This window comes from Eptatretus burgeri, chromosome 17 (genome assembly GCF_056783735.1).
Source record: "Eptatretus burgeri isolate ZD-2024b chromosome 17, Ebu_testis_v1, whole genome shotgun sequence".
Lineage (NCBI taxonomy): Eukaryota > Metazoa > Chordata > Myxini > Myxiniformes > Myxinidae > Eptatretus > Eptatretus burgeri.
Window position 1 is genome coordinate 14156002 of NC_140977.1, and position 15806 is coordinate 14171807.

At 45.2% G+C, this 15806-nt stretch overlaps 1 pseudogene; it reads left to right on the plus strand.

The window, feature by feature from the left end:
- The first annotated feature begins 2743 nt into the window (after positions 1-2743).
- LOC147009362 (uncharacterized) lies at positions 2744-4266 on the plus strand (annotated as a pseudogene).
- The last annotated feature ends 11540 nt before the right edge of the window (positions 4267-15806 follow it).

The window sequence follows — 15806 nt, forward strand, 5'->3', positions numbered from 1 at the left end:
CGCGTGGGACAGGGTTATTTGCCAATTTCAAAATACCTGGAGGCCCACATGGCGAGCTTTCGAGGAATTCCCACCCTCGACGGAGCTCGAACGGGATGAGCCGTCACCGTGCTCGACCCATGCGTAACCCGAGCGAATGGTTACAGATGTCCCGTCGGTCCAAATGCACCACTACGGCAGCAACGGCCTTTTTAATTCCCCAACACGCTCCGTGCTAAGCCAATGAAAGAAACACAGAAACGAGCTGAAACATTCAACAAAATGGATATTTATTTACAATGGGGGGGGGGGGAGGGAACACACAAGAGCAGAGTTAAACCGACTATGCAATGCAAATAATGTACAGCAAAAGCACTTAACAATTCCTACTTATAGACAGGGCCCACGGACACACACACACGCACACGCAATTCCCCAAAAGAAGATGGACCTCAATGGTCTTTATTGAAGGCCTCCAGCTCAAGGACAGGTGAGCTGGAGACCAGAGCCTGTGCTTGCACCTGTCCACCTCGTGTGGTCTTCGGCGATCCGGCTCGGCGGGACTCGAACCCACAACACGATGCCGCTCCAAGCACCAGGTACCTCGCTCTCCAACTGGACACGCACCAATCGACCAAGGCCAAGGAGAAGATCAGAGGCGATGATGATCCAGCTCGGCGGGACTCGAATCCGCAACACGATTATGATGACCACCACTACGACTACCACGACCCTTCTCCTTCTACCCAGCCTGGGGTTCCTTTTTATTCCTTTTCCCCCCGGGGTGAGGAAATCGCCGTCTGAGGCGCTCTCTACCCTCATTTGACGGGGCGTCATGGGAAAGTCACCCTCTGAAGGAATGTCAACCCTCATTGGCCGAGGTGTCGTGGGAAAGCCGCTCACTGAAGGAATGTCAACCCTCATTGGCCAAAGTGTTGTGGGAAAGTTGCCCTCTGTACGTGATTGTACAAGGGGCACGCCCCTGCCTTTCTGGGCGGAGTCCCGTTCTGAGGCGATGGAAATCTCCGCCCACGTACGTGGCTGGACACACGTAGGCAATGGCGTTGGTGTAAGGAAGCGAGGTGAAGGCGTGTTGTTGTAAACAAATCTCCACAGCGCACACATGTAATTCCCGTTAGACACAGGTAGGGGGACCCTATCTATAAACACATACTTACCAATATAAATGTTCTATAAGGACCTGAATGTTGAGTGCAGTAAGCTTCCAAATCCGTAACTCTACCCCTCCCCCTTTTTACAGACTCGTCCCGAGTCGTCAAATTTTTGTGTGACCAGCATGTGTAAGTTCTCCCCTAGTACGATTTACCTACGGATCCCTGAGTGCGACATTTTTTTCATACATGTCCCAAAAATAAATAACCTTGTGCGCTGTGTAATAGTGCGCTATGATATGTAATTTCGTAGGATTTTTGTGCCAAAATTGATTTTTTTTGCAGTTTTGTCAACTATATGGGGTAAATTAACAGAAAAATTCGGGGTTGGATTTTTTCGTGAACTTTTAGGGTATTTGGAGCGGCCATTTAGGGGGTGACCCCCCAAATATTGCTTGGCCTATATCTTCGCTACTAGACATGCTAACTTCATAATCTTGGTGTCTCGGATAGGGTTTATGAGGGCTCTGAGTTCAATTATGATGGTTATGAGGTCAAGGTCATAGGTCCAAGGTCACCACAGGTCATAAATGGCCTCAAACGGTCAATTAGCCAAAATAATTGAACTATATCTTGTAGTACCACTTTATATATCGGTTTTTGTGGGTGTGGAATTCAATGGTGACATTCTTTTTTTATTGGAGGTCATGATCACGGTATAAAAGTCATGGTCAAGGTCATTTGGGTGGGCAATTGTAATGTATTTCAAGGAATATATATGAAACTCTCTGGGTATACCCATAATTATAATGATAAGTTTAATATCATTAATCAAGTATGATAAGGTACTTACAGATCATATTTGTTTATGGAAATAAATTCCAATTAACAGAACCAAATTGTCATTTCCCCCTAAAAAAGCAGTATCGAATTACATTTCCATTAAAACTTCCTTTAGGATAAATTTCTGTTCATCAAACATAACATTTAACTTTACCATTATAAACTTTCAAATCAAATGATTAAGGATCTACGTATTGTGTTGATCAATAAAAAAATAGTCATTATACATGTATCTTGATGTGTTAGGTCCCTTATGGGACACCATGTATTTCTGGGGAGTTCCCCATTGAACCATGCTGGTGCCAAATCCATCATGCCATGTTTTGGAAAATAACTAGAGAAAAGTGGCTCTCTTGAGAGGTATGTATGCTAAAACTTCCACCTATATCATAATGTAATACCATAGTCTCTAAATTATTATGTTATTTGGTCAAATATTCTATTTAAATTTATACTTTCATTATATTAACTAGTTTGTGTATGGTGGCCTATAAGTGCCATACATTTCTGACTAAAATTATAGCATTAAAACAGAATGATACATATATTCAAGTCCAATGAAAATAACATTCTATGTAATGTAATATTAAGGTAGACTATGATTATATGATATCAAATAATAATAAAAAATGCAAAAAGGCATTCTTAGTTAAAAATTATCAAATCTGTATTGGCAGAATAACTGAATATGAACCTAGTGGTCTGTACATCTTGCCCATTATTTTCTTCTTTATTTTCAGGTGTTTCTCTGTATCACTGTGAACGTGCCCATGCAGTCAAGCTCTGAACACTTTAACCTACTTGAAAAAATGTCCCAACAAAAAGCTGCAGAAGTGAGGACTTGCTTCATTTGCAAGGAGGGAGACTATCAATAAGAAACTTGTTGATAAACATGATATATCACTCGTGAAAGATCTAAAAGAAAAGGTGGTGGAGCAGGCTAATCTAGGTGATGTGAACCTCAAATCACTGGCAGATCATTTCATTCGCCTGTCTGAGTCAGATTTACATAATGTCTGTTATCACAGCGAGTGTTGCAAACCTCTTGCAAACAAGGCCAACTTAGAGATGTGTAGAAAACGTGCTCTTCCCCAAACACCAACTCTTTCTGATGCATCCTCTATCTCTGATGTATTGCCAGTGATTCCAAAATGTGAAAGGCCATCAAAGACAGATAAATCTGAGGCAGCAAGGCCTCTTAAGGCAGAAAGGTGCTAAAGTGCTTCCGAAGGAAAAGAAATGTATATTCTATACATGTTCTTTTTGTCCAAAATCATTACAAGGGCTGCACAGAGTAGTATCAGATCCTATGGGTCAAAGGTTTAGAGAAATCAAAGGGGCTACTGATGATGACTTAGTCAGATTGAGTCTCGCTGAACTGTCAGATCCTGGAGATGCAGCAGCATTAGAGAAACACTATCGTCGAGACTGTCTTAGGTTTGCAGACAGACGTTGCAAGGAACTTGGAGATAGCGATGCATATAGACATGTGAGAAATGTGTGTGATGCTGAATTTGTTGTGTATGTGAGAGATTCCCTAAGTGTCGATGGCTGTGTCCTTAGCATGACTGAGTTAAATGACTTTTATCTTGATCTGTTGAAGGAGAAGAAAATTCATGAGTAGAGAAGTGACAATCACAAGAAGCACTTGAAGGAGTTGATTGAACAGCATGTGCCAGATGTTGAATTTGTTGAGCCTCCAAATCGTAGGCAGAGTCACAGAGTTATGAGGAAGAAGTCAGTGGGCCAAGCTGTTGAGTTTGCAACTGCAGACATAGATGCATGGGTTATAGATCTATCTTGTGCCCTGAGGAAAGAGGTTATCGGTGCAAGAGATTGGAAATTCACAGGTGACTTCAATGACTTTAAAAAACCCCCCTATGCTAGAGTTTGTAAAAAACGCATATCATGTATGGCTCTGAAGCTAGAAGAATCTCAGGACAGCGTGAAGCAGAGGTGAAGAAGAATGTTGATGTTGTATGCCAGCTGATTGTGCAGAGCTCAAGAAGTCAGAAACAAGTCAAGTTGAAGACTTCTCATGAGTTCAAAAAGACAGTGGAGACTACAATATCAATAGGCCAGTGGTAAACCTCAATAAAGGGCTATATTTTAGGAGTTTAATCAACCGGCTTGACACAAAGCTACAACAGGTCTCATATGAAAGATGGTGATCTCAGTAACACATTTAGCCCTGTTGTCCTCATATTTTCGTGTGCGGTCCATGAAAAATATTCACATTTGAAGGATACACCCGTCTGAATATTTGGACCATTTCAGAAAATCACATAATTTCCCATAAACTACAAGACAACTTCAAGACATAAACCACAAGGCATTGTTGGCCTAATGAGAAAGGAGTCTGCACCACCTCGGTGGACAATCACACGACAAAGCTTGGGAGAATATGCATCTGCCATACGATCCAGAAGTGGGACCGTCCACAATGACGACATGGGTCATGAACAAATGCGCCCTGCAGCTCTGAACCGTGATGAACAGCATGTACAGCGATTGATTTGTCATGTCGAAGACAATGTGACACATCCGTTCCGGACCACTGATCATCCAGATGAACATCTTGTGAATATATCAAGTGGTGTCATCGCTTGCAAGGATATTCGGAAGTCCTTGTTGTCTGTCCACGACCTGGGGAAAAGACAGATGGAAGAGTACATCACATAATCTCTTTGCACTGGGGGAGGGGGGGGGGAGGGCAGAGAAGCATGTACCAGCCAATCCCCAAATCCAAACTCAAAACGTTTTCGATTTCCAAAAAGAAAACAAAAATCCTGATTTTGGGTCAGAAAGCATTGGTTGCAATCAACCGGGAAATGGTTTTCCGCCGTGCTTTGCTATTGACTCAAGTCCGCCCTGACCTGAACATGAAGCACGTCCTGAGCTATCCCATTACATCTGTTCCGCCATCTATCTTTCATGAAGATGGCGCTCCACGGAAGAACACCAAAGCAGAACTGGGTCATATTCTCGAGGGTCTAGTCGATGAAGAGCACGAAAACACTGCCAGTGATAATCAACATCGCAACGTGTACATCAGGGATGCTATGGCTGAACTCCATATCCTGGGTGGAAATGGTGGTACGTTTGGTAACTTGGCGCAGTGTTACCTAAACCAGTTGCTTCATTGCATCAAAACACACCACACCCTCATCGACGTTTTCGACCAATATGATGATGTCAATTCTGTGAAGATAGAGGAAAGAATGAGATGCCTTGCTGTTGCTGGTGGATCCCGAAGCTACCAAGTCATTGCTGGATGCCCAGTACCACAATGGACGAAATTTATGGCTCTATCATCAAACAAATCCACCCTGACACACTTCATCTGTAGTCACGTCACGCAACATACACCAGCAGCAAAAGAACTTTCAGATCACCAAGAAAAGCGGATCTATTTGGCTGGTGGCTTCTCTGATTGTTCGCTTACAGCATGCCTTTCATCTGCAGGAATGTATCATGACAGTCAACTCGCATCAATGCAGGAAGAGGCAGATTCTCGGATATTTCTTCATGTGAAGCATGCCAATGATGAGTTCAGACGTAACAATGTGCGTGGGTCCATTACAATCAAATCAGCAGACACTGATGTGCTTGTCTTAGCAGTCCACTACTTTCCACAGTTGCGGGACACTGCCGAAATATGGATAGGGAAAAGAACATCAGCAGGATGCAAGCTTATCCCGGTCCATCAGATATGTTACAGCTTGCTTCCAGAAATGTGTACCCGGCTTCCTGCGTTTCATGCCCTGACAGGATGTGACTCTGTATCAGCATTCTTCGGCTATGGTAAAAAGAAAGCATGGAAAGCTATGAAGACACTGCATCTTCAGAATAATGGTCCACACCTCGAAGCCCTCGCCACTGACGATCTCCAGGAGGCAGTGGCTGCTTCAAGACATTTAGTCTTGGCGATGACCACCACGACGACGACCACGACCCCTTTTTCACCAAGACCATGACCACCACCTTTTTTTCACCACCACTATGACGACCACGACCCTTCTCCTTCTACCCAGCCTGGGGTTCCTTTTTATTCTACCTAGCCTGGAGCGCCGTCTGAGGGGCTCTCCACCCTCATTGGACGGGGCGTCATGGGAAAGTCAACTGAAGGAATGTCAACCCTCATTGGCCGAAGTTTCATGGGTAAGCCGCCCTCTGTGCATGATTAGACAAGGTGCGCGCCCCAGCCTTTCTGGACGGAGTCCCGACCTGAGGCGATGGAAATCTCCGCCCACGTACGTGGCTGGACACGCGTAGGTAATGGTGTCGGTGTGAGGAAGCGAGGTGAAGGCGTGTTGTTGTAAACGAATCTCCGCAGCGCACACATGTAATTCCCGTTAGGCACAGGTAGGGGATCCTATCTATAAACATACACCAATATAACTGTTCTATGGGGACCTGAATGTTGAGTACAGTAAGCTTCCAAATCCGTAACAGTATTGTGAAGACGTTTGTTAATCATTTTGAGGAAAGAGGAATTGACATCAGAAACATGTTTCTGTGAAAACATATGGCACCCCTGTTGGAGTCAGAAAACAGAAGGGATTTGTTCAGGTCATTGAGGATCGAATTGGTCACTCAACGGTAAATTTTCATTGTATTATTAATCAGGAAAATCTTTGTGCCAAGAGCTCAATAATGTGATGACTGCAGTGGTGAATATAATGAATTTTCATGTTGCTCGATCTGCCTTGATGCACATAAAATTTCAAGTTCTGCTTGATGAGGTATACATACAACGATATTCCGTTTAACAGCAATGTCTGTTGGCTGAGCCGTGGAAGGTTTTGGCCTGCTTTGTGAACTGCATCGATACAATCAACATCTTTTTGTAAGAAAAAGGTCAAAATGATCCCGACCTGGATTATAACAAATAGGTCGTGCAACTAATGTTTCTCACTGATATCATTGCAGATCTCAGCAAACTCAGCCTCCATCTGCAGGGTGCAAGCCAAACTGTTATGGATCTTTTTGAAACGTGGAAAGAATTTCTTGCGGAACTTACCGGTTTTTTCTCAGGATATTGACACCTCCACTTTCCGCTATTTCCAACATCTTAAAAAAACTATCGACACATTGTACCATCGGTGTGGACGAGATTGCTGTGTGTGTGTGTGTGTGTGTGTGTGTGTGTGTGTGTGTGTGTGTGTGTGTGTGTGTGTGTGTGTGTGTGTGTGTGTGTGTGTGTGTGTGTGTGTGTGTTTTGTTATGTCTGGCTTTCTTCTTGCGATTATGGTGCAGTAATTGGTCTTTATTTTGATGAGGATGTTATTTCATTTCATTAGAAGGTTGCAGCGATGTTATCTTTTATATAAAAGTGAAAAAGACATTCTTTGGTTGTTTGGTTATGATGCTACTCATCTGAGCTCCCAAGGTAAATCACGAAGAAACTTAGTGGGATCACATCAATTACCATAATACACCTTACTAGTGGTTTTGAACTCATTTTTCTCACATTTCATAACTTACCGGTTGCAGTGGGAGTCGAGAGGGAGGGGTGGGAGAATGTGTGTGGTGGGAGGCCAGAGGGGTTGGGTTGGGAGGAGGGTCCCCCTTTTAATTTAATGTTAATACATCAAAATAAATTAACTGAACAAAGAGAGGCTTTTTGAAACAACAGCAGATGGAACTTTATAAGGTTAAAATCACAAACACAGGATGAAAAGCGGTCTCTTATCGGTGCTGGCTCCAGATTGTCTGGATGAGGGGAGGAAAGAAGATGTGATTTCTTGTCCTTGCCATCTGGGCCAGCGAATCAATAGATAAGGTTTTACAAGGTCTTTTACGACTACTAAGGAATGTGTACAATGCTTCCCTACTAGCTTTCCCAGCATATATTTATTAAATTCTTTGTTAAAGCACGAACTAAAGCAAATTGGCATTTTACCAAATTATAAATTAAATAAACAACTCAGTTTCCCACAGTACATAAGATAATACTGTGACTAATCTGGCAGCCATGAGCACTCAACATTCAGGTCCTTATCAAACAGTTATATCGGTAAGTGTGTGTTTATAGTTAGGGCCCCCCCACCTGTGTCTCATGGGAATTACATGTGTGCGCTGCGGAGTTTCTTTTACAACAAACCTCCTTCACTTCGCTTCGCACATCGCGCCATTGCCCACGTGCGTTCGACCACGTACGTGGGCGGACATTTCCATCGCCTCAGATCGGGACTCCGCCCAGGAAGGCAGGGGCATGCCCCTTGTCCAATCATGCCACAGAGGGCGACTTTCCCACGACACGCCGGCCAATGAGGGTTGAGATGGCTACAGAAGGTGACTTTTCCACGACACGCAAGCCAATGAGGGTTGAGATGGCCAGAGAAGGTGACTTTCCCACGACACGCTGGCCAATGAGGGTTGAGATGGAGGCAGAGGGTGACTTTCCCATGACACGCCGGCAAATGAGGATTGAGATGGCCACAGAGAGCAACGTTCCCATGACGCCCCATCCAATGAGGGTGGAGATCACCTCAGACAGCGATTTTCTCACCCCGGAGGAAAAAGGAATATAAAGGAACGCCAGGCTGGGAGCGTTTGTGGTTGTCGTCGTCGTCTTGGTCGTCGACGTGGTCAGTGTGATCGTCTTGGGGGTCGTGGGTCTTGTTGCTGGCTGGTTTGTCTGGTACTGGGTCATCTATTATTGTAAATAAATCCCCTATTGTTGAATTTACCAGCTCGTTTCTGTATTTCTTTTATTGGCTTAGCACGATGCGTGTTGTGAAATTTGGAGACGGTAAATTGTGCAATCGGCCCCGTGGGAATCGGTAACCATCCGCTCGGGTTATGCATGGTTCGAGCACGGTAACGGCTCGTTCGCTTGAGGCCTGCCGAGGGTGTGGTTCCCCGGTAGTTGGACCGCGTGGGTATCTAGGTAATTTGAAGTTTGGCAAAATAACCCTATCCCACGCGGTGCATTTATTGGCGATTCACGGTCCTGTAAAGGAACCATGACCTTTCGGAGTTATTTGAAAGGTACGACCTCGATCCCAGCTGTTCGGTGGAGCAGACTCTACTGCTCCATCTAGCCGTCGTGCTCGCCACCGAGACCCGGCCCCACAACAATACAACGTCGATAGCATGACAGTTCCAGATTTTTTGGGGGGTTTTTTTCAACAATCTTTAACATCATCTTTTTATTAATATTATTAATCATGGTAGAGAAGAGCTTTAATTCATGTCAAACATGTATAAGAGAGAGAGAGAGAGAGAGAGAGAGAGAGAGAGAGAGAGAGAGAGAGAGAGAGAGAGAGAGAGAGAGAGAGAGAGAGAGAGAGGGGTAAGAGAGAGAGGTAAGAGAGAGAGGTAAGAGAGAGAGGTAAGAGAGAGAGGTAAGAGAGAGAGGTAAGAGAGAGAGAGGCAAAGAGAGAGAGAGAGAGAGAGAGAGAGAGAGAGAGAGAGAGAGAGAGAGAACCCAGGAGAGGGGCGAGAGAGGGGCAAGAGAGAGGGGCAAGAGAGAGGGGCAAGAGAGAGAGAGAGAGAGAGAGAGAGAGAGAGAGAGAGAGAGAGAGAGAGAGAGAGAGAGAGAGAGAGAGAGAGAGAGAGAGAGAGAGAGAGAGAGAGAGAGAGAGAGAGAGAGAGAGAGAGAGAGAAAAAGAATGAATACCCACAATAGTCCAGCTCAATCTAACTATCCCTCACTTGGCAATTTGGCTTGCCTTATATACAATTTGCCCTGCCCCTCTTTTGGGACCATCTGTTTTGATCTTCCATTCGCAGGAAGATCTGTTTTTGGTCATTTTCGGGTAAGAAAACCTAGGGTGACAGGAAGATTATTATCACAGCATTTCTCTGCTCAACAGTAAAGCCAGATATTCAGCTTGGTAGGCAGGAAAGATAATGAATGCTTGTGGCCTTTAACAGGTTACTTTCGACTGTTTAAAAAGTAATTCTGCCAAGAATGGCTGTTTTCAGTGTTGGGAGATGTTCAATATCTCCACAATCGCTCCTCTTTTCCTTTGAAACATTTGAGTAAAAGAAATAAAACAGCTACACAATAATTTTGAGAGATGGAGCATCCATGGATCAGCAGGACTGCAGGCAGCAGTCTTCTTTGAAGGTGGTCCACTCTTATAGTCAACTCCAAGTGGCCCATGATGGTTTGGAGGTTCCCTCTGCACCTTCTAGCCTGGAAAGAGACCCCTACCTACCTCCCAACCGGCCCACCGACACCCAATCCCTCTGTAGAATAGTGGATACATTTCAGCAATTCTAAATTAAGCATAGGTTATGAGGAAGCAGAGTTACTTTCTAAAGCCACTCACACAAGGTTCTTTATGCACAATAGACAAAAATAAATTTTAACTAACTACAGTGTTCTTTATGAACAACAACTAAGAATATAATTTGGCTAACTACTGTGTTCTTTATGAACAACAAATAAGAATATAATTTTTTACTAACTGCAAGCCAGAGTAAAAATAAGAAAGTACAAAATCCCAATATTTGCCAACAAGGCAATGTTTAGATAGTATTTCTTCCGATCCTCTCCATTGGCGCAAGCAATTCGAGACACTCATCCAATGTGAGTTTGAGCACTGGGTTCTTTATGAACGACAAGGAATTCTTTAAACAGTTGTTGTCAATCCTAAAAGCACGAGTGTCTGTACTTTCATATTTCCCCAAAAAATAATACCACCATCATGGTGTCTCGACTAAATTTTAAACTAGGTTCTTCATTTTCTGGGTTTTCTGGGTCTTCAGAGATGGTTGGTCCAGGAAAACTTCATGCACCACCATTGTCGTCACTGTGGTAAATTTTCTCTCACACACGCACGCACGCACGCACGCACGCACGCACGCACGCACGCACGCACGCACGCACGCACACACACACACACACACACACCGATCATTACTTTTATGCATGCCATGATGACAATAACACTGAATATCATAAGGCCAACGATCAATATGTGGAATATCCATGTTCGCCATCCACCAAACACTTCCATTACCCATGATCTGAACCCTTCTTCCTTAAAATAGTCATGGTACTCTGCAGCTACCTTCCTTATGTGTTCCGCGAGGTCACAGAAATATACCATTTAATGATGTCTGGGATTCCGCAAGATTATATATTCGTATCCTTATATCTATCCTTGTCCCAGTTACCCCTTCATGTAACAATATGCTTTGTTTCAGGTGTACAGTTCATTTTGTCCCCTTCATCCCGTGTCACACGAGATGTATAATTGTACATTATATAAGGGCCCTATGTCTTTTCCCATATACGCCTTCCTCATGCAATTGATCCCAATGTTTACCTTTTTCATCCCTGCGTACCCTGTCACAACCCCATTCCTTGTTTCCCCTACTATTAACCTTCCAAATTTGCCCAAAATGTTGATAAATGTATTTTTTTTTTTTTTTTTTTTTTTGTATACCTTGGTCGAGGCTCGTATGAGAGCTAACACACAACTCACAGCAAGGAGGCATGAGACAAGAGGGGTGGGAGTGGAAGGGACAAAACATTGGGGAACAGACACAGGTGAACTGTGGAAGGGAGAGGGATGGGGATGGGACGGGGAACATGGCGAGGAGAAGATGGACATTACAGGGACTTTCAGGAAGGAAAGCAGGAGAATTGAAGGAAGTGGGCATGGGTGGATTATCGGGGGTAGAAAAGATCGAGGATTTGGATGGGGGAAGATAAGAGGTGGTGGTGAACAGCTGTTTTGAAAGCCTGGAGGGAAGAATGGGAAAGAATAGAGTGAGGAAGTTTATTCCAAAGGCGGGAAAAAGAGGAATGAAAGAGTGAAGATGAGCAGTGATTCGTGATTTTGGTAGTTTTACCAGAAGGGGGTTGTTGGCGGACCTTGAGCGCCCTGTGGAAATGTGGTTGGGACAAATCGCAGAGAGAGCAGGGGGCAAGGCTGGAGAGGAGTCGGTAGAAGACAGAAAGACCACCTGACCAACCTGCGGTGATTGAGTGAGAGGCCCAAAGACTCAGCTTCATTGCGGGAGATGCCAATGATCTTAAAAGCCCTGGTTTCGACAGCGTGAAGTCGAGAAAGGTGGGAGGCAGGAGCACCAGCCCAGAGGGGAGAGCAGTACTCCATCAGGCTACGGACAAAAGCTTTGTAAGTAGTCAGGAGCTCAAGAGGGCCGAGGAAGGACTTTGCAGGACGGAGGATTCCCAGTCGGCGACTGGCTTTTGAGGCAAGGTTGGAAATGTGACTTTCCCAGGAAAGGTCATGGCAGATAGTGAGACCCAGAAGCTTGAAAGAAAAGACTTCTTCCAGAGGATTGTTGAGAAAGTGGATGGGGGGGGTTTTGTAAACGGTCCTTTCGAAGAGACATAGTGAGAGTGTGAGATTTGTGTGGATTGAAAGACATGTTCCACGTGTTGGACCAGTTTGTGATTTTATCCAGATCTGCAGTGAGCGAAGAAGCTGCTGCTTGCCGGTCTGAGGGATGACAGATGGTACGGCAGAGGGTGGAGTCGTCGGCAAAGAGAAATAGAGGATTTTCCAGAGAGTCCGAGAGATCATTGATGAAAACCAGAAAAAGAACAGGGCCCAGAACGCTACCTTGAGGAACTCCAGCCTGCACAGGAAGAGGGGATGAAAGAACTCCATTTAGGGCCACACGTTGACTGCGACAGGAGAGGAAGTCTGCGAGCCATGAGTGGAGATGGCCTTGAATACCATGGGAAGAGAGTTTGGTGAGTAGGGCAGGGTGCCAGACTGTGTCAAAAGCACGTGATATGTCCAGGGATACGGCTCGGATTTCCTGTCTGGCATTGAGGACCTCCATCCATTGATGGGAGAGCAGTAGTAGCAGCACATCCAGGGTAGAGTGACCTGGTCTGAAACCAAATTGATGATTGGAAATCAAGCCATTGGAGAAGAGGAAGGATTTCATGTCTGGAAGCAATGATGGATTCCATAACCTTGCTGATGATTGGGAGAAGGCTGATTGGTCTGTAGTTACAGGGATCTGTTTTTGCACCTTTTATGCAGGGCAGTGATGTTAGCAGATTTCCAAGCAGATGGCAGATGACCTTGGGAAAATGAGAGGGTGAATAGAACAGAGAGAGGGTGAGCAAGAGCAGAAGAGCAGGCTTTGAGGACACGTGGGCTGATGCCGTCTGGACCGGTTGCAGAATCTGACTCGAGGTTTGAAAGCAAGCTCTCCACCTTGTCAGGAGAAAAGGATACAGAGTCCAGGGACAGTTGGGTGCGACTGGGTAAAAGGGGTAGAGATAGTGATGGGTTTGGGACACAAGATTTAGCTGCAAACACCGAGTTTAGACATTCAGCTTTATCACGTGTGGAATCAGCAGTGCGGCCATTTGAGGTAAGGGAGGGGATGGAGGGGGAACATACACCAGAAACAGATTTGATTAAACGCCACCAGGATTTTGAGGAGGGAGAGAGGTCTGAGAGTTCAGACTTGAGATGAGAAAGATGTTGTTTTCTGGCTCTCCTGAGGGTAGATACACACTTGTTCCGAGCTTTGTGGAAAGAACTGAGATTGCCCTCAGTTGGGTTTGCTTTCCATGAGGCAAAGGCAAGTTGTTTCAGGACAACTGCCTCGCCACAAGCTTCAGTAAACCAAGGGCGGGAGGAAGGGTAAGACAACTGAACACGAGAGGGGATAAATCTGTGCATGAGGGAGAGCAAGTTTCTTTGAAAGAATTCCCAGGATGAGTTGATGTTTGAGAAAGTAGTGATAGGAGACCAGTCTGTAAGTTTGATGGCTGCTCGGAGACCCTGCCAGTCGGCTTGAGTGAAATGCCAGACTCGACGGCGGTGTGAGGTGGTTCTCTGATGACAGCCAGAGAGATGTCCACTTTAACAAGGACGTGGTCAGAAGAACCAATTGGAGCGAAGGAAGAGCAGCAGATATTGTCAGGGAAATTTGTCAAAATCAGATCCAGAAGAGATGGAGTACCATTGGTTGAGATCCGGGTCGGGAAGTTGACCGATTGAGTCAGTCCCAATGAGTCACAGAAAGCTTTTGCTGACGTCCCATGGCAGGTGAGAGAGGTACCCACACCTGGCCAACTGGCGTGATGACAATTGAAGTCGCCACATAAGAGGAAGAGAGAGTTTGGATGAGAAGATAGAAGATGGTCCATGTTTTCGGAGAGTGAGGTGTAGATGGAGTCATCACTGTTCGGTGGACGGTACAGTACACATATAAACATGAGGTGGGAGTGGAGGGGAAGCTGAAGCCAGAGGTATTCCTGGGGGTGTGGGGGAGTGAGAGCAGTGCAGGGAGAGTGAGGAATAGAGTCTTTGATGAAGAGAGCAACACCTCCACCAGGGACGAGGCTCAGGTCTGTCATACCGTAAGAGGGAGTAACCAGGGAGAGATACTTGGGAGTCAGACACGTCTTGGGAGAGGAAAGTTTCTGTTAGGCAGATAATGTCTGGTTTGTCAGTGGCAACCTGCATGGAAAGATCTGAAAGGTTTGAGCGAAGGCCCCGGATATTTGAGGTCCACACTTTTAATGAAGAGGGTAGGGGAGGAGGCTTTGGGTGCAGGAGGTGGAGGGGGCGGGGGAGGGTAGGGACGAGGGACGAGGGGGGAGGTAAGGAGGGTTGCTGAAGGAGTGTGGGGTATTGCAGAATAGCGAGGGGGAGGGGGCCGAATGAGGAGGGAGAAAAGGCTCTGTGGTGCTGGGAGAGAGGGGACAAGAGACAAGGAAGATGGCAGTTGAGGATTTGAGGAGGGGCAGGGAAGAGATGGACCTGCGAGGGCAGTGGAGGGAGGCAGGTTGGTGGATGAGAGGGGGGGCAAGTTACAGAAGGAAGAGTGGGGGGGATGAAAGGGGGGAGGAAGGGGAGGGGGGAATTTTTGAAAGAGGTGAGAGGGAGGCTTGGAGGGAGAAGAGTGGGATGGTTGCTTTGAGAGTGAGAGTGAGGGGTGAGGGGGTGAGTTGGCACTGAAGTTGGAAAAAAAGAATGGTTGATGGAAAGCGAGCATCCATGGCAAACTGTGGTTTTTAAAAGTTTTAGGTCAGAGATGCGATTTAACACAATTCTTGATGGATGCAATGAAGGCGAATTCAGAGCATGGAGAGAAGAAGCGCTGTAATAGTTGGATTTTTTAGGCAAGGAATGAAGGAGAGGTCGAAATGAGAGCAGTCTGTTAAAATAGCAGAAGAGAAGTGCATTGTGAAACAGTAAAGAGTACCACATGTGTGAGAGAGGAAGATGAAGCATTATAAGATCGTTTTTGTTGTTAATATTAATGTATGAAAGAGTTCAACAGATTAGGTCATGGAAGTGTAAAAAAAAAAAAGAAATCGAGGAAGACGAGGAGGAAGTTAAGAGGAAGAAGAAGTAGCAGAATCGGGAGAAGGTTGTTGTTGTTATTGTTGGGTTTTTTTTTTTTTTTTTTTTTTTTTTTTTTTTTTTGAGATAAGAAAGAGATTAGTTGGGAGAATGGGGGATGTTTGGAAAGTGGGGAGGATAAAAATTGAAGGTAATGGGGAGGATAGAAATTGAAGGTAATGGGGAGAAAAAACAAACAAACAAACAAAAAAAAACGATCGAACACCGAGTGGAACCGGTAGGCCTCAAACCTAGGACTAGGCCTCAAACACCAAGTAAGAACGTCGACAAAAATACTCACAAAATAGCACGATTTTTGAAACAAAACCGAACTAGGAACACACATTAACATGTAGGTGAGAAAATTAAACAGTTAAAACGGGACAAATAACAACCGGAACTTAACTTTGAGAATGTCAGCAGGGAGCCCCGAAGGAGACCTCTTGCCGCTCAAAACCGGAACCGGAAGTCAATTGGTCTGGAGCGGTGTGACCTGAGCTGATAACAGCGAACCTTTGCCTCTAAATGTACGAAGTGGCTTCTCTTCTAAAGGACACGTCTGCAG